This window comes from Tamandua tetradactyla, chromosome 12 (genome assembly GCF_023851605.1).
Source record: "Tamandua tetradactyla isolate mTamTet1 chromosome 12, mTamTet1.pri, whole genome shotgun sequence".
NCBI classification, from domain to species: domain Eukaryota; kingdom Metazoa; phylum Chordata; class Mammalia; order Pilosa; family Myrmecophagidae; genus Tamandua; species Tamandua tetradactyla.
The window spans coordinates 9,084,195-9,102,979 of NC_135338.1; the positions used below are offsets into that span (position 1 = coordinate 9,084,195).

Below are 18,785 nucleotides of genomic sequence, written 5' to 3' on the forward strand. Positions count from 1 at the left end.
AATAGACTTTTTAAAAAAAATTAAAATTTTTTTTTAAATACCAAAAAACTCCAAACAAATGCAAACATTCTTAACTTCTGATCATTCTGTTCGACATATATAATCAGTAATTCACAATATCGTCACATAGTTGCATATTCATCATCATGATCATTTCTTGGAACATTCAGAAATAGATTTTGAATGAGCACCTATTATGGGCCAATTTGTGATTATTATAACATTTAATTCTCTCAAGCCCCTATGAAACAAATATTGCCTGCATTTTACAGAGGAAGACACTGTGTCTCAGAGATGTTAAGTAACTGGTTCAAGACTCAGTACCTGCAAATAGGAAGAGAGGCTTGGCTCACAGTCTCTGGTCTCAGAGCTCTCTCTCTCTACACCACATGCCACATGCCAGCTCCTTACCCAGATGCTGCTGGAAGAGGGTATTTGAGAGACAACAAGTGGGTGCTCTGCAAATCCATAAGGCTGGAGTGGGCAAGCTGAGCTCCATCTTAATAACAGGGACACACACTGTCATCTCAAGAAGGCAAACAGGTTATGTCGGTAAAATGGTAAGGTATGTTGGGCAACAGACCTAGTGAATGAAGTGTTTGAAGGCTCACTGACCTCCCCTAGGGGCATCTCAATTTACTATAAAAATTACACACTGTGCTGTGAATGTGTACATAGGGAGCTATGTGGGAAGATTTTTGCCCATCTCATAAGGCAGAGAAATTGAGCTATGGCCAAAAAGTGGTACCAAATGGGTATTCCTGGGTGGGGGCTTTGGAATGCTGGGGGGTCAGGCTTCTGGCTGGAAGAAGAGAGGGAGAAAGGGAATGCACAAACTAGCGAGGACAGTGCCAGAGCATGAAGGGACTAGAATATTGTGGCAACTCTCTGAACCCACGGACACTCCCAGCGTTGGTTCCGTGATACGGAAGGAGGGCAAGATCTACTGATGATTTAGTAAAGAAACAGTGCCATAATGCTGAGATCTCCTTCTCTTTTTTTGGTGCTTGACAAACACTACCCAGAACACACAGAGTGATGTGAGTAGAGACCCTGCAATGAGGACCTCCAGTCCTGCCGACCCTCTGCAAGCCAAAGGGGTCACATGCACTTGGAAAACTCTGCCAGACACACTCAGGCTCCTACAGATGGATGTCTGCAAGTGTTTCGGACGGATGGAGGAAGATGAAATCCTTTTCCTCCCTCTCCAAATTAGGGAAGCGTTGAAGATCCAGTCTATGGTAGCAGGGCCTAAAACGGATTCCCCTTATCTCGGCTCCCATAGGCAGGTACTAGAACAGCTCTCCCCCAGCCCAGGGAAGTCAGGGTTCAAAATCCTAGGAGATGGTTGGGCAAGAAAAGCCAGAGACTGCCTGAAAATGGGAAACCATTAGATCATCTCAAAGATCACATTTTCAGATTTAGGCTGAGGTATCTTAATAGGGAAAACAAGCTCTAGGACGGCACTGCTTTCTCTTTATATCCTTTACATTTAGCTGCCTTTTGGAGGACTAAATACCATGTGGGTACCCCTGAGTACAGATATATAGGACCCTCCCACCCTCACATCCCCAAGCTCCTCCTCTCTCCCCATGTCCCCTGGAAAGTTCAAACTCCTGGGAGGGCCGTACAAGGCTCTTCAGTAGCTGGTCTCAACAGATCCTTCCATGCTCTTTCTCTATGACTTGTCCCCTCCTTCCTGGGCATGAGGCATGTGTACCTACCTGCCATTCCTGAAACATCTTCAGAGAGGCCATGGGAACTGCTGCATCCCCATGGGTCTTCTCCCCAAAGCTCTGTGCCTTCGTCCATGGCCTTCTGTCTAGAGCATCTTCCCCTTCTTGTTTAGTTAACCCCGGATCATTCCGTAGATCTCAGCTTTGGCTTTCCATTGCATCTACATCTGGGGTATTCCTTTTTGGGATCTCATGATATCTCCCACACTCACCCGCCATGGTAGCATTTACCATTTGGTATTGCAATTGCCCGTTGACCCCATCTGTGTCCAGTAACCAACTGGAAACTCATCCAGGGCAGCAGTCTCTGTCAGGTTTACCACTAAAGGTCCAGCTCCTGGCACAGGGCCAGCCGAATATGAGTTGGTTGACAAAAACAAAAGGAGGTTGAGGGTGGACCAGGTGGCTCAGCAGGCAGAGTTCTTGCCTGCCAGGCTGGAGAACAGGGTTCACTTCCTGGTGCCTGCCCCATGCAAAACAAAACAAAACAAACAAAAAACAAAAGGAGGGTGAACAAAACAAAGGCCTGTTCAGTAAATATATAAATAAGAGTGTATACATAATTCAAATCCTTTGTTATTAAAAATTAGGGATTTATTAAAAATAAGTTTTTAAAGGACAGTAGGTCTCTATTTAAATTTAATTACAGGAGCTCAGAGAAGGAACTGGAGGAGTTTGGTGTAAATTCACGGAAAGTTGTCCTTGAATGAGGACACACCAGATAAATGATGAAATGATTAAGGAAGGAAGAGGGGAAGGTCTGGCAAAGGGTAGTGAGAAAGTTTGTAGACTCAGACTGGCTTGAGTGGAGAGTGCATTTAGGAGAGTGATGGGAATACAGCGGATGGGTTGGGTTTGAGGACCTTTTAGGGAGGGTGTTGGGAAAGAGGCACAACATGGCATGTGAGGAGGAAAGTTTGGTGTCATGCAGGACCAATCCGCTGTGGGGAGGTTGGTTGGGAGCTTAGCACTTTTATTACAAACAGCCTAGATGAGATGATCATAAAAGTGATAATAATAGGACTCTTGGATAGACGATTGCCTCAATGTTCACCACCCCACCTGCCCTGTATGGGATTATAAATTCACACCCTTACGGTGACTTCACGTGGGCAGAGTGTACTTTCCCCACCTCTTGATCTGGAACTTGTCCAGGTGATTTGGACAAGTTCTTTCTCTCCTGGGATGTTTGTACATGGAATGTCAGCAGAGATTAGATATGTCCTTGCATGTTTGGGCTTTCTCTGTTGGCTCTGTCATTACGATGAGAAGAATAGGCTCTGCTGTCCCTAGAAAAATGAGAAACACTTTGAGCAGACCAGTACCCAATTATGTTGTCAGAAACTAAGCCCACCTGCACCTAGCTCACATAAGCCAGACACCAGCCTAAAATAATGCTTGCTGTTATAAGTCACTACATCGTATAGTGTTTTGTTACACAGCAAAACATGAGGCACTAGCCGACAAATGCATATCCAATGAGTACTTACTTTATGCCAGACATTGTGCTAAGTACTTCACATATGTTAACGAGTTTATCCTCACAATAACCCTATGAGGTAGGTGTTTTTATTATTCCCACCTACAGATGAGAAACTGAGCTATGGTTGAACAACCTGTCCAAGGTCACACAACTGGTAAGTGGCCAAGCTGAGATCCCAAACAAGGCAGATTGGTGGCTCCAGAGGCTAAGCTCTACATCTCTGTGTTATATTGCCTGATCACATAGGGGCAAGGGGATGGAAGAGAAATTCTAGAACCTGGAGGTAGTGATAAGAAAGTACTAGCAAAACCAGATGACAGGCTGGTTGGAGTGGGAAAGGGGAGAGAAGACATGAGGCTAAGAGTAAGCTGCAGCCAGATATGTATGGGCTGTGACCCTCGTCTCACTGCTATTGTGTTCTCTCACAAACTTTACCCTATTTCATTCCTTCAGCTTGAATTTCAGGCCTCCCTGATTCCTGTGCCTCTCAACTTTCCCCATGTCAGACTTGGGGCTCTTGATCTCTCTCCCTTTGTTTCATGGGCTTCCTGTTCCCAGCCCTAGTCTAATAACCTGATCCTGATTCTTGTTCTCTCAGCAAGGCAGCTTGGTTTTGTGTTTTTGATCCCAGAATGGCTTCCCGCCCTTCCAAGCCAGGGCTAGAGGCTCACCCAAAGGGCCTGGTGCTGTCAACCCCTGCCCCTCACATCTACCCAGCCATAGACCTTCCCATTCTAGCTTCTAAAGATCTCCCCATTCACTAATCATTTCATTCATTTATCAATTACTTACTGATGCTTACCACGTTTCAGGCCAGTCTTAGAGAGATGATCCCTGCCCTCTCAGCGCTTATGGTTGAGCATGGGAAGGAGGTAATAAAAACAAAAATGAACCAATCCATTATGGAGACCGAGGACCCAGATCTGCCCTCCATATGGAGAAGAAGTTACTGCACGTAGCTGCCTGCAATGACCAGGACAGAGGTCCTCAGACCTCCTTAGGGGGAAGAATGTACAGATGATATCTTTAAACAAAGCATTAAAACTCCCCTCCCTTGGTCACTGTGGCTAACAAACCTCCAGTGTCATGAGACCCTGCTGAAACTGTTCTCACGCCCTATGAATGTCTTTGTCCTAAACCTTTATAAGCTGTCCCTTGCACTTGCTGCCCTTTTGCAGAGCACTGACTTCCATTTTCCTGATGGCTGCCCCTGGGAAAGACCTTCTCCAGTTCTTAAGTTCCAATAAAGCCCATACGTAAATCACTGCCTAGTGTGTTCTTTGATCTTGGAGTTGTGCTGACCCGAGCTCTTCAAGAGCTGGGTTGGGACGTACAGTTTCCTTCCATGATAGAGACTAAAAGAAAATGACCTGTTTTCCAACAAAGGAGAAAAATATGAAAGAAACACTTAGATCAGGTGGCCAGGGAAAGACCTCCAAAGAAAGAGATATTTAAGCTGAATTCTAAAGGCTAAAAAGGATGGTCATGGGAAGGAGGGCGAGATCTTTTTTTTTTTCCAGATAGAGGAAGCAGTTTTTACCCAGATCTCCAGGTGGGATAAGGCTTGGATGTCGGGGCCCGTGTGGCTGAAGTGTAGGGGCAAGAGCAGAATGGACGCAGGTGAGCTTGGAGAGGGGATCATCAGAGCCAGATCATGGGGCCTACTGAGGACGCTAGAACAATGGGCTCTAGTGGGAAGACGATGTGAAGGAAAACTTCTTTTACAGAGTGAAGACACTAGAGCAAGTAATATGGGGTGGGGGGAAGGACAAGAGGGAAAGAGAGGGGGAGGGGAGAAGGAGAGAACCAAAGGAGAAGAGTCCTTGAGACGGCGGCTGGCACATTATTTCAGGGTTGGGGAAGGGTTGGCCCGGGGTGGGAGGAGGAAAGACTTGGGAGTGGAGAAGGTGATGGGTACTGAGCCGGTGGGTCTAGTGTCGGGGAAGAGGGGAGTCCCTTTTAATGACTTCTACGTTTTCAAATAAGTAGGAAATAGCCAAGAGGTGGAGGAAAGGAAGGAAGGAGTATGGAGAGAGAAGAAAGCCTGCAGTGGTCGTCTTGGAGAGTGAGGAAGCAAGCTTACCCGCATTGCTGGACAGTGGGAAGAGTGCATGTGAGGCTCGAGGTTCTCTGGTCATCCAGCTTCTGAAAGCCTCGGACCAGGGCATGTCTTGTCGTCTTTTGGGTCACATGATTTTGAGTTTCCGGAAATTTGTTATTTTTTTAAAAGCTGCTCTTTTTCTGCAAATAGTTTTGTCCCAGTTCCGACTGGGTAGCATTTGGGTAGCACTTCCTACCCTGCCTTCAAGCAGTGCCCCAAAGATCAGTGTGCTCTGGAAGTCACATAAAAAGTACAACTGCACGAACTTTGCAAATGCCCCGTCACCGGGGATGGAGGAGATAAAAGAATTCCCCCCCCCCCCTTTATTTTCTGTAGACCTTTGTTAAAAACAATCCTGCATTACTGATTTGTCCATTTCTGGAGGTGCATTTATTTTTGGTCCAAATGAAAATATCTGCTTGGCATACACTTTAGTAAATGTAAATTCATTTCTGTAATTGTCTGGAGTGTAGCAGATGTGGTGTATTGATGCTCAACATTTAATGCCACTGCCTTCTAGAGTGAGTTCTGGACTGCAGGGGCTGGAAAACTAGCACTGTATTTCCCAGACACCCTTGCAGCTGGGGGCTCAGGTGTGAATGTGGTTCAGCAACTCAGAGGCATTTACAAGGGCTTGGGATGGCAGCCGCGAGAAGAGACCACACTTCTGTTCTTTGCACTGTGTCTGATCACCAGGCTGGTGTGTGTTTTGAGGCAGCAGTGGGTCCGCCCTCTTGTTGGTGTGGATTCTAGCTGGCATTGGGGTGTTTCTGGTTGTAACAGATGAAGTGATTTCCTAGTCATGGAGGTGACACGGTGTCGTGGTTCCTGAGTAAGGAGCTAGAACGGTGTCGTCCCATTTTGATTGGGAGCTTCCTTGGCCGCTTGTGCAGTGCTGTTTTTTGTTTGTTTGTTTGTTGCTGTTGTTTTATCATGGGCAGGCTCCGGGAACTGAACCTGTATCTCCGGCATGGCAGGTGAGGATTCTGCCACTGAGCCACCATGGCCCGCACTGTGCAGTGCTATTTTGAGAGTAATCTTGGAAAGGTCAGATCTGGACTTGTTTCTGTACCTTACAAAAGGTCCTTTTCTGCTGAAACTTGCTAGAATGGATTCTGTTCTCTCAAACGATCCCTGGTGGATAGACCGTGGGAGTAGTTTTTTTTTGTTTTTGTTTGAATTAAAAAAATTTTCTAAACATAACAACATGCAAACACGAACATTCTTACCATATGATCATTCCATTCTTGGTATATAATCAATAACTCACAATATCATCACATAGTAGTATATTCATCACCATGATCATTTCTTAGAACATTTGCATCAATTCAGAAAAAGAAATAATAAGAAAAAAACCTCATACATACCATACCCCTTACCCTTCCCTCTCATTGATTGCTAGTATTTCCATCTACCCAGTATATTTTAGGCTTTGTTTCCCCTATTGTTTTTCTATAGCCCTTACCACTTCCTTTCATTGATCACTAGCATTTCAATCTACTAAATTTATTTTAACGTTTGTTCCTCCTATTATTTATTTTTTATCCATATGTTTTACTCACCTGTCCATACCGGAGACAAAAGGAGCATCAGATACAAGGTTTTCACAATCACACAGTCACACTGCGAAAACTATATCATTATTACATCATCTTTAAGAAACATGGCTACTGGAACACAGCTCTATATTTTCAGGCAATTCCCTCCAGCCTCTCCATTACACCTTTACTAAAAAGGGGATATCTATATAATGGGTAAGAATAATCTCCAGGATAACCTCTCGACTCTGTTTGGAATCTCTCAGCTATTGACACTTTATTTTGTCTCATTCCTCTCTTCCCCCTTTTGGTCGAGAAGGTTTTCTCAATTCCTTGATGTTGAGTCTCAGCTCATTCTAGGATTTCTGTCCCACATTGCCAGGAAGGTCCACACCCCTGGGAGTCATGTCCCACGTAGAGAGGGGGAGGGCAGTGAGTTTGCTTGTCATGTTGGCTGAGAGAGAGAGGCCACATCTGAACAACAAAAGAGGTTCTCTTGGGGGTGACTCTTAGGCCTAATTTTAAGTAGGCTTAGCTTATCCTTTGCAAGGTTAAGTTTCATATGAACAAACCTCAAGACTGAGGGCTCAGCCTACTGCTTTGGATGTCTGCACTGCTTGTGAGAATACCAGGAATTCTTCACATGGAGAAGTTGCATTTTCTCCCTTTCTCACCATTCCCCCAAGGGGACTTTGCAAATACTTTCTTATTCACTGGGGAGTAGTTATTTGTAACGTTGCATACAGCTTCTGACTGGAAAGATTTTAAGACAAGAGAAAACGGCTGTCCGAGAAGAGAAGTAAGTTTTAAACTTTTTATAGGCAGCTCAGCTATGTAGGAGTGAAATCACGGCTCTGGTCACCTTGGGCGCATCTACAGCTTTCTGTGACAGTACGTTAGGGAGTGAGCAGGCGGAGCTCTGCGGCCCTAACTTTCACACTAAACTTGAACTTATCCTAGAACTTAGCCGTGAATGTGCAATCCTGCAGGTTGACTTCTTCTGCCTCAACCTTTTTAGTGATGCATGGCCTCTCCCTGACTTCCCCATTCCCTCTCATCTCCCCTCTCACCACCATCACCTATCACCCTACCACATGCGCACATGCAAGGGAGAGGTCCACTTGCAGGGAAACGGTGTAATATAAACAACAAACGAAAGTCTCAAAGGAGAAATAATAACAAGATCTGCGTGTACCTCTGTGGAAAGCAATACTGCTATTCCTCTAAAAGTTAACTATCGCATTAACATACAACCCAGCAGTTCTACTCTTAGGCATATACCCAAAGAAACGGAAAACAGAGACTCAAACAAGTATCTGTGCACCGATAGTCAGAGCAGCATTATTCATAGTAGTCAAAAAGTGTGAACAACCCAAATGTCCACAAACAGAGGAATGGATGCACAGAATGGGGTAAATACACGTCACGGGCAATTATTAGACCACTACGCTTATTTCACTGCGCTGAGTAACATAAGCAAGGCACAGGTGGTAGATGGATGTGTCCCCTTAATGGGCAGGCTCTTTATCATAATCTGCACTCCTGGGGGCGTGAAACCATTTGTAAGCAGGACCTCTGGAAGGTGGTATTTTTAGGTCAGGTGTAGCCCAAGCGAACCCCTATTACTTCCCAGCCCATTTTCCCGCTAGGCTTCCTCTGGGGAACTGCAAATGCATCCACAGTTGGAAAGAGCTCCAGAAGGAAGAGGAGTCTGTGGTGGGGGGAACGGGGTGCGAGGGCCATGATTCCAGACCCACCGTGCAGGCTGCTGGGGTGTCAGACCCAAGCACGGGGAGCTCTCATCCCACGAGCAAGGTCTGGGCAAAGCCAAGGCTCATCCTGGGGCTCGCCCACCCAGCCACACGCTGCTCGGGAAATAGCCAATTTCCTGGCAGCCTGAGCACCCATACTCTTTTCTTTGGCATTCTCTTCTGTTAGTTTCTTATATGGTTTTACTTTCTTCTATTTTTTTTCTTCTCCAAGCTCTCACTTCAGCTGCAAATGAGAGTGCTCATGGATGAATGTTTGTTTATATATGTCATGTAGTTTGCCCCTTGGGGTCCAAATACGTGCATTTGAGGCAGAAGACTATGTTTGTTTTTTAAACTAACCGGAACTGCCATACACTCCCTGCCTAGATTATGGAAAGTTGCCCTATTAAGAGTTTACACAAGAAAAATCTGTGCCAATTATAACAGGGAGAGAGAGAGAGAGAGGGAGAGAGAGAAACCTGAATAATCCTTTGCCAACTCTGAGTGTGACACAAGATTCTCTTTCTTCTTAGCAATTCTGTGCCTCATTCCTGATCATTTTAGGGTATCTCTTGCTATGAGAATTAGCATCAACAGCTTTTCAAAATGACTTACCAGTTAACCCCTCCGGAAATCTTCAGACATTGTTGTTTTCTTCTTCAAATTTCCCATCTCTAAGCCTTCGAATTTTCCTTCCAACTTCTATGTGTAAAGTTCATACGATCCAATGAGAAAATACTGTGCTCTGGAGACGATGACATGCTCAGAGCCATTTCATCCTGCCTTAAAGCCTGGAAAGTTAGAATTTTCCTTGGGATTAAAAAAAAAAAGTAAGAATTAATGGAATAATTCACTGTACTGTAACAATTAAATCCAGCAATTTAACATTGTACATTGGTAAATATAATGCTCGCGACAACCAAAAGTCTCCCATGTATTGACAGACAAAAACAAAGTTATAAATCTAAACCTCCTATTCTGAACCACATTCCTAAAATGTAAATAAGCACCCAAGCATGCGGCTACATATTTTTACAGAAGCAATTACAAACAAGCCTTATCAGTCCCTGCTGAGACATCAACACATACAATGCTTATCTGCTATGCCCTCTACTGGATAGAGTACACAAGGCAGGTCACATTATTTCCAATTTATTTTTGGCATCATCACTCTGCATCTGCTTTAGGAATGCAAGGCGTGAAATTTATAGTAGCAGGTTTAATACTCCATCTAGCCAAAATTATTTTGCTATAAGGACTTACCTTTGGTGGACTATTTAGGGGTCGTAATTATTTATTTATTTTTTAATACATTGATTGTTTTCCCCCTTTTTCCTACCAGCTGTCCAAACTCTCAAGCTGTCATCAGCACTCAGCGCGTGGCAGGAATAATTTCATTGCCGAGTAAAATGTGTTTAATTTCACATCCTCTAAGAATAATTACTTAGCATAATGCCACTTAAAACGTATTTCTGTCTGCAAATGCTAATGAAGCTACGCAAACCTGAATCATCTTTCGAAGGAATTAGGGTATGAAGAGGGCTTCGCCCCCATTCCCTTTTCCCCATAGTGGCCGCCCGGACCAGGCGAATAATCTGAGCTAGAGCCTGCTGTCCTCAAACTGGGTGTGAGCTCAGGGACTCCGAGTGGAGGCTAGTCCCGTGGACCTGTCTTGAGTCTCCCCAAGATGCTGGAAACAGAGGCTTGGGGCTCCCTGGAGATGCCCAGTCCTCACTCAGGCCCCTCGGACTGTCACTAGAAAGGGCTCTCAGTTCCAAGGCCACCCCCAGCCTCCTTGCTTCACAGATGGCTGGTGGCAGGTCTTCGGCCTTTGGCTTTAGATCTTGTCTGATCACTGATGCACCCAGCAGTAAAGGTCACAGTCCCATCTAGGGTTCATTTCAAGGCCTAAAACATCAGCAAAGGAGGGCAGGGAGTAAGAGGGAAACAGGATGTTGATGTTTTTGTTTTGGTCTTTGTGCATGGGAATCGAACCCGGGTCTCTGGCATGGCAGGCGAGAACTCTGCCACTGCCCCACCATCGCCTGCCCAAAACAGGATGCTTTGCCTTTAATTTTTTTTTTTTTTTTTTTTTTTTTTTTTTTAGAGGGAGGAAGGGAAGGAAAGACAGAGAGAGAAGGAAGGAAGGGAAGAAGAAAGGGAAACATCTTTAAACATTTTCTTGTATTTTGTTTGTTTTTTACATGGGCTGGGGCCGGGAATCGAACCGAGGTCCTCCGGCATGGCAGGCAAGCACTTTGCCCGCTGAGCCACCGCGGCCCGCCCCCTTTAATTTTTTAAAAAGTATTATTTTGAAACTTTTTTAGATTTACAGGAAAGTTGCAAAAATAGTACAGAATCCCCGTATACTTTGTCTACTGTCACCTAATTTAACATCTTACCTATAACCGTAGTACAATGATGAAAGCCAAGAGATGAACTTCAGTACAACACTATTAACTATAATAAAGATTTCATGTGAATTACACAGATTTTCTACTAATATCTTTCTTCTGCTCCAGGATCTGGCCCCAGGGATCCTGCATTTCATTTAGTTATCATGTCTCCTTAGGCCTCTCCAATCTGGGACACTTCCTTAGTTTTTCCCTGTCTTTTATAACCTTGACACTTTTCTTCTTTTTTTTTTTTTTGATCAAAAACCCCAGTAAGAAATCTATTTTACCTTGCAACCTGGTTGACATAAGTGATAACAAAAGTTTTGCAAGACAGTCCATAGCTTACTATTCATACAATGCACTCTGATAGTTTCTATTTTCTTTCTTTCTTTTTTTTTTTTAAACATAACAACATACAAACACGAACATTCTTACCATATGATCATTCCATTCTTGGTAGATAATCAATAATTCACAATATCATCACACAGCTGTATATTCATCACCATGATCTTGACACTTGAAGACACTAGTCAGGTATTTTGCCGACAGTTCCTCAATTTGGGATTGTTCGATATTTTCTCATGATTAAATTGAGATTATGGGGCGGGCAATGCTGGCCCGGTGGCAGAGTTCTCGCCTGCCATGCCAGAGACCCGGGTTCGATTCCCGGAGCCTGTCCATGTTAAAAATAAAAAATAAGAAAAAATTGAGATTATGACATTTGGTGAGATTACTTCGGAAGCGATGAGTGCTTCTCGTCACTTTGTGAAAGCAGGACCTGTTTTCTAGCACTGCAGGGGCACATGCTGAGACCTGAATGAAATCAGCACATATCCAGGGGCACATGGGTTGGGGTTTAAGGAGAGCTAGGTACCCAATCTATAGGCAGTTGGCATGCTTCTACCTCTCTCCTTTCTCTGTTACTTGGGTGGCAATGGGAGAAGGGAGACTATTTCTAGACACTAGACAGCACTAGTGCTTTCTTACTCCAGTGCTACTGAGATCAGTAGAAGGAGGAGGGTTAGCCAAGGAAGGCCAAGGTTGGCGTGGTGGTAGGGGGAGGGTATGGGGAGAGGGGCGCCAAAATGAAAGTGTGGGGAAAATGGCAATTCTGAGGTCAGAGGCAGCACTTTGTGGGATCAGCAAGGCTCCAGATAACCCAGGAATGAGATGCAGACATCTCAGCAGGTGGGCGACTAGTTAACTGGTGTGGAGGGGATGATGGTAAACAATTCTCAATCAGCATGTGTAACAACGGAAAGGAGATTTGGTTTCCTCAATTGGGTAAAAGGTAGCAGTGATGAATAATGACCGTTGGGCAGATTTTGGGACTTGTTTTTGGCTTTCTCCTCCTCTAGAATGCGAGCTGTGTGGGGAACAGGACTCTTCTGTTGGCCTGGTACCACTCTGTCAACCTAGGATCCAGATCTGGTACACAGGAGGAGCTCAAAACACGTTGCATGATTAAATGAATAAAAAATAAATGAATGAATGGAGTACTCCTTGCCAAACATACCGACACTCCACTCATCCCTACTTGGGAATCTATGACTGTGTCCTCCAACAGGACTTTGGAAGCCCAGCCGTGGCGCTGAGGGCTCCAAGCTTTCTTTCCAACCCTGTTGGAAGTAAGTGCGTGGGGAAGCTGTGCTGGGAGGAGCCTGTTCTTTGGGAGATCCCAGGGACCAACGGATAATATCACTGTTTGGGGGAAGGTAGAGGAAGGAAAAATCCAAGTCTGGGGAGAGGAGGCAAGCTGTAGCAATACTGGAGCCCCGTTCAGGGTGGGTCATGGTTTGGGGGAGCCAGAAGGAGGGAGAGATGGTCATGGCAATGGGCTGTGAATGAATTGGGGACAAGGGGACTTTACTTCTTTTTGTGTGGGGTTGCGTGTGCGGGTTGAGACGTGTTTCCCCTGTTGATGGAACTGATTCCACGTCTTCGTGTGCTCTGTGCCTGATGATTATGCTCTTAAAATTGCCGGTTATCCATATGATGTAAATGACATATATTATTTATAATTATTGTTGTAATCTAAATTGTGTTATTTAAGTTTTCTAGATGCATATTTATTGAGCTTTTAAAAAATATCCGAGAGATACAAAGCAGCAGCAGGTTTTGGAAAATTATTTTCCTTGGATGCATAAAGTAGGCAAGAACTGATTTTAATTGGCACATTAATGAAAACACTATGAACATTTGGCATGTAGCAGACACTGTTCAAAGCACTTTATATATACTAGCCCATTTAATCGTTATGAGCACACCATGAGTAAGTCCATTATATCCCCATTTTAGAGAAAAGGAAATCAAGGCACAAAGAACTTAAGAAATCTGTTGCCAGCACACAGCCGGGAAGTGGTAGAGCTGGGAGTTGAGCTCGAAGTACTATGCTATATAGTCTCTTTAGAGTGATCCAGAAAAGGTCTGTGCTTTCTAGAGCAGCTGGAAACCTGGGAGTGTGACCGGAAATGTTGGGAAGGACAAAGTTTCTGCTCTTGGCCCTTTTAGGAACAAAATGAATGTATCAGACACACCTCCTTGTGTGGGTGTCCTCAGGCAGGCAGTAAGAACTATAGCTGTCCCTCTCTCTCGAGGATGCCATAGTGAGTTCCTGCGGGAGGTAGCACTGGTATAGGAGGCTTTAAGGGGTGACATGAGGTGTCTGTTATGGTTTTTATTTAACCCAGGAGCACTATAATGAAAAAAGTAACATAGAGTCTCTATCTTAGCAAAGTTTCAAGTAGGTCACCTAATTACATTTCACCATAGTTTGAGCACAATTATTATGAGATCTGGTGAGATTGCTTTAAAACAAAGCTCTCGTTTTGTTTAGTTCTTGCACAAGTTCACATGCTTACCTTGTACAAACTAGCTCACGGTATTCAACAGGTATAGGCTCTGTAAATCCACTATTTATTTGTTCACAAGGGGACAAGTGAAAGGGGGTGGGGGGAGTATTGTCCATAAATGCTGGCCCTGTGAAGTAGGTCATCTTCATGAAATGCACGTAGTGGACATAGTGTGGTCACATCAGAAGGGGACTTTGTCTCATGAGTGGCCCCAAATTTATACGCCTCCACGAGATGAAGAGGTGAATTATTTCCACCTCTGACATTAAATGCAGGAAATCTAGGTGAGTTCCAATCACTAAAGGCATTCAAGAGATAAATCTCACTGGTGATTAGCAGATATAACAATAATAATTGCTGTTATTATTACATATATTTTACACATCATAGATATGCCTCGAGAGCCTAATTTCAAAGAAAGCTTTGCTGTCTATACTCTTAATTGGTAGGTTCATAATTCGGAAACCAACCACTTAGATCTTCAAAGAGGCCTTTGCTTTTCTGTTAAACTTTTTAGTATCACGGTGGAACCAAATGGGACATTTTAATTTGGTTATATATTCTTAAATTTAGTATGGGCAGGGAAATTCTCTGTCAAAAGCTAGGATACCACTGGCCTTGTCTAAATGGGAAGGGGTAAAGCAGAAATGACATTCCAGAAGGCCAGAGGAGGGAAAGATGTTCCTTGTATGGCTTTTAGACCATTTCCTGCAGTTTTTGATTTCATACATCATTGATCTCTAGGGAATTATCACAATTTTAATATGGCTGCCTTATCTGGGGACTTTAATGTGGCATAGTGCTGATGGTGGAATGTAGGTGCTTTCATTTCATTGTGATGAGAGAGGGAAAAGTATACCGAATTGAGTTGAGAAGCTCGTGTTCTAGTCCCAGGTCTGAAACTGCCTTTGTGTGACATTAACCAAGTCACTTATTTAGGAAAAGCCTCAGGTTCCTCATTTATAAAACTAGATTAGTCCTGCTAGTTGTCCTAGATGATCCCCTAATATCCTTTTTTTAATTCAAAAATTGTACTTGTTTTCTGATTGATTTAGAATCATCTTCTCATCTTCTTCCTCTCTGCAGCTAAACTAGAAATTTGAAGTTTTTCTACTAAAAAGTGCAATGACGTTAAAAATATGGAACACTTTATGCATTTACATGTCATCCTTGTGCAGGGGCCACGTTAATCTTCTCTGTATCATCCCAATTTTAGTAAATGTGCTGCTAAAGCAAACATCCTTAATATCCTTTTGGTATGAACGTTCAATAAAGCTGGATAAGTCCTCCGAGGCCAGTGGCTTTCAAATTTATTTTTTAGTGCTACCGACCATAAGAAGGACATTTTATATTGTGGACCAGTACACATATTTAAAGATTTATATGTAATTCTTTTTACGTACAGACATGCATATGTTAATATGTTATTTAATATGTGATAATGTGTTAATTTATACACACAGGCGTAATTGAAATGAAATTGAAACAAAAGTTTCATGAAGCAATCCTTACCCTTGTTACTTCAGATGCACTGATATATTTATCCTATTTTATTAAAAGTATGCTGGTCAATTCCCTCCAAAAATGACCTCATGACCCACAGTTTGACAATCACTGTAACTAGACACAATCCCACACTTTGAGGCAATGCCTCTAATTGAATACAGAAACTGTGTAGGTTAATGGCTAAAATTCTGGTCATCGAAACAAAACTTAGCTGTAGAGAACAGTCAACATACTGAATAAATATTCTACAATTTTAGTGGAAAAATAATGACAAACAATCACTAAAAAGTACTCGCCATTAGTGAACAGAACTATTTTAAGCACTACATAATCGAACTTTGCTTTTTCTTTCTTCTTAAGCAAAGCCTTTTTGAAAAACTTCCTCTCACTTGCTAGACTGTCTTTTAAGTCTTCAAAGGGCCCCTAGTTTTTTGATAAATGGATCATCTTCAGCTTATAAACATCACCTTTTAACGCTTCTGTATCTTCTACTATAGTACTTTAAGAATTCCTGATTCTTTGACATCAGTTTTTAAAAGCACTATTAATAATAAAGTAATTAAATAATGTTCTCCTTTTACTTTCAAAACCTATTTTTGAGGGAATACACTATAAGAAGATTCTAGCTCTTGCATCTTTTATCACCCCCTCCCCTAGAATTCTCAATGGCCCCCCTCTCAGTTTTTGTGTCCCAGTGATGGCATGTTCCACAGGGATTTCTTGCATTTTAGATGATACCGAGTGACTCACGTGGGTCCCTAACATCGTAATCCAGGGATGGGAAAACTGAGCCTGATTTCCTAAGCAGTGTCTCCGTTTTGACTTTAATCACTCATCTTTAATCATACACACACTTCCGCATACAAACAATAACCACAGGGGTTAGATTATTTCCATTCAACCATCTCACAAATATTTTAGATGAAAAAAAAACTCAAATATTTCCTTTTAAAAAGGTTATATTACAAAATGAACGGTTTCCAGATAACATTTCTAAATAGAAGATGATAATACTCTTTAAAAAAATCTGAACATGGTCTGTTTATTAATTTATGAAGCTTGCACTCCATTTCCATGTGTTACGCACGCCCCCATACTACCTATACCAGATTTGTGAAAGTGTTAAATATTAGATTTAGTTTTTTCTGTCTATGTTTTATTAAACCTTAATTGAACAACATTACTCTCAGGTAGTGGCAACTACGTATGAAGACATTTGAGTGCTCTGTGAAGTTAGATCATTGGGAAAGGAATATGGTCCAGTTATTTGCTTTTGTGTTATTGACCTTTATCTTGGAACTTTCCCAGTCTATCAATTAAACTTTTCCAAGAGAAAATATCCTAAAACATGTATTACTGAAAATTAACCCTCATTAATAACACTCTGATTCTGCAGAAAAGATCCAGATAACTCCATTTACCTAGGCCGACAATTGCTAGATTCACATTTAGTTTCGGAAATATATTGAGCCTCTTCAGCCCCTCCCCCCACATTTTTTTGGTAATATGACATAAGTTAATGTTTCTAGTACATACAATTTCTACCAAATATATGTTACTTTGTTGAAAAGCAATCAGATTTTTTTTTTTTAGAAACAACCCTTACTCAATATAAATTCCTGTTAGCTTACTTTCCTATATCTAGTTAAGCATACTGTGCTGTTCCTGGAGGGTTTTTTTACATCCATGCTGATCCAAATCAAACAGACCTTTAGAGGGTACTGACAATGACATCTTCATTCAATATGATAGCTGCTAAATCTTTAGCTCCTTGTTTGCTCTATAACGCAGTGCCAAGATCTTGGCCTTTACATGTTCCCAGAATTCCCTGGAAACATTACTTATTTATTTGTGAGTATTAGCTTTAGAATGGTTTTGCATACACACACACACACACACACACACACACACACACAAATTTGAGGATGAACAAAGCAGTGTGAATCTCCTACTGGGTTCAAAGTTTTTTCTTTACCTCACCATAGGACTTGGAACCAGTTAGAAGAACTGGCATTTTAAGTAATACCCTGCATTGGTGCATTTATAAGTACACCAGAAGTAAAACCAAGTAAAAAGATTTGCTGTGGCAGGATCCTTTTTTTTTCAATCTGGAGTATGCAATTTTTTTTTGAATATTAAACAACTGTTTAACTCTGAGGGATACTGGTAGGAATTATGATTAAAGACTCACATCGCTTAACTCTCAAAATGTAAATTAAAGAAACGACACTTCATCTCCTAGCTTGATGACTAAAGAAATTAGCAGAATCATTAAATAATGCTAACACTCAAAATGGGCTTTCTTTAAATATCATAAAGGCTAAATAGCACGGTTCTATCCTCAAACAATAGTGAGAATATGGATGGAAATAATATTTCGTGATTTCTGTTTGAAGATTTCAAAATAGTTCACTAGTAAACTTGGCTGCATTTTGAATAATAGAACATAGGCGTTTTAATAAGATGGGTCTTTTAAAAAAAAACAGAAAAGGAAAGTTAGGATCAAGAACCAAGCAAACTGCAATAATGAGATCGTCACATGGAAAAAGGAATGAAATGTGACCCCCAACATCCAGCATTGAAAAAAAAGAAAGAACCAAGCACATATCCTATCAGAGAGAATAAGAATAGGGTGCTGTGCATGCCCAGTGGTTTGTTAGATAAGATGGAAGCCACAGATCCCCTTCTCCACTTGCCCTCCAGTGACTGCCAGCCTCTGTGCCAGGGCAGCAGGGCACGGAGGCCTGTGGAGAGGGCAGACAGTTTTCGCCGGCTCCCACTTGCTCCTCAGGCCAAAGTCCAGGCAGAAGTTGGCCTTGTGGGGTTCCTGTAGATCTGCCAACCCATTTCACCCCCGGGATGCTGCTAGGAGCGCGCTGGCCAAATCCTTCACGAGACGCCACCTCCTTCGCATTGCCTGCGATGTCGCGGGTGAGTCTGAAGGAAACCCCTTCTGTCAGATTTTATGGTGTTTGTGAACCAGCCAAGGGGAGCCAGAGAACGAAAAAGAAAGCAGTGCGTCTAAACTCACACAACAGAACAGAAAGAATTCTTCAAAAGAAGTTCACCAGGGAATGAAGCCCGAAATCTCAGCTCCGTTTAGTAGTTTTTCATTTACCAATGGTGTTCAGAAATTTGAATAGTTATGATCCTATCTACTTGTGGCCATTACGTCATTGCTTTGTCAAGAAGAGTGGTCCAGAGTCACTGTTGCACAAACAGAACAAACTACGTACCAATTGGCAATAATCACCACACAAAGCATTTTCAGCTATTTATGTAACTTTACAGTACAGACACGAAATTGAAAAGCAGACATCCCCAAGAAGAGGACTTCATTTGCCAATCTTAGGGGTATAAACAGGAAATACAACCTTTAAGAAGGTTCTCCAAACACCACATGTATATGTAGATAC

The 18,785-nt window shown here is 42.6% G+C and overlaps 2 long non-coding RNA genes and 1 other non-coding gene across 4 annotated transcripts in view; 1 reads left to right on the forward strand and 2 right to left on the reverse strand.

Moving 5' to 3' along the window:
• Positions 1–277: 277 nt before the first annotated feature.
• Positions 278–9,411, reverse strand: LOC143651778 (uncharacterized). The gene is made up of 3 exons (XR_013160211.1): positions 9,228–9,411; positions 2,869–3,025; positions 278–2,199 (listed from the first exon to the last, which is right to left on the reverse strand). It is a non-coding gene; the product is annotated as an uncharacterized LOC143651778 (long non-coding RNA).
• The window catches only part of LOC143651776 (uncharacterized), a 40,613-nt gene continuing 25,026 nt past the window's right edge, over positions 3,199–18,785 (forward strand). Inside the window, exon 1 of one of the 2 annotated variants that reach the window (XR_013160207.1) lies at positions 3,199–3,295. This is a non-coding gene — a long non-coding RNA (uncharacterized LOC143651776). Of the gene's footprint in view, positions 3,374–18,785 lie in introns of both variants that reach the window. The other variant, XR_013160208.1, reaches the window with a different exon arrangement.
• Positions 14,997–15,099, reverse strand: LOC143652751 (U6 spliceosomal RNA). Its single transcript, XR_013160814.1, has one exon. It is a non-coding gene; the product is annotated as a U6 spliceosomal RNA (small nuclear RNA).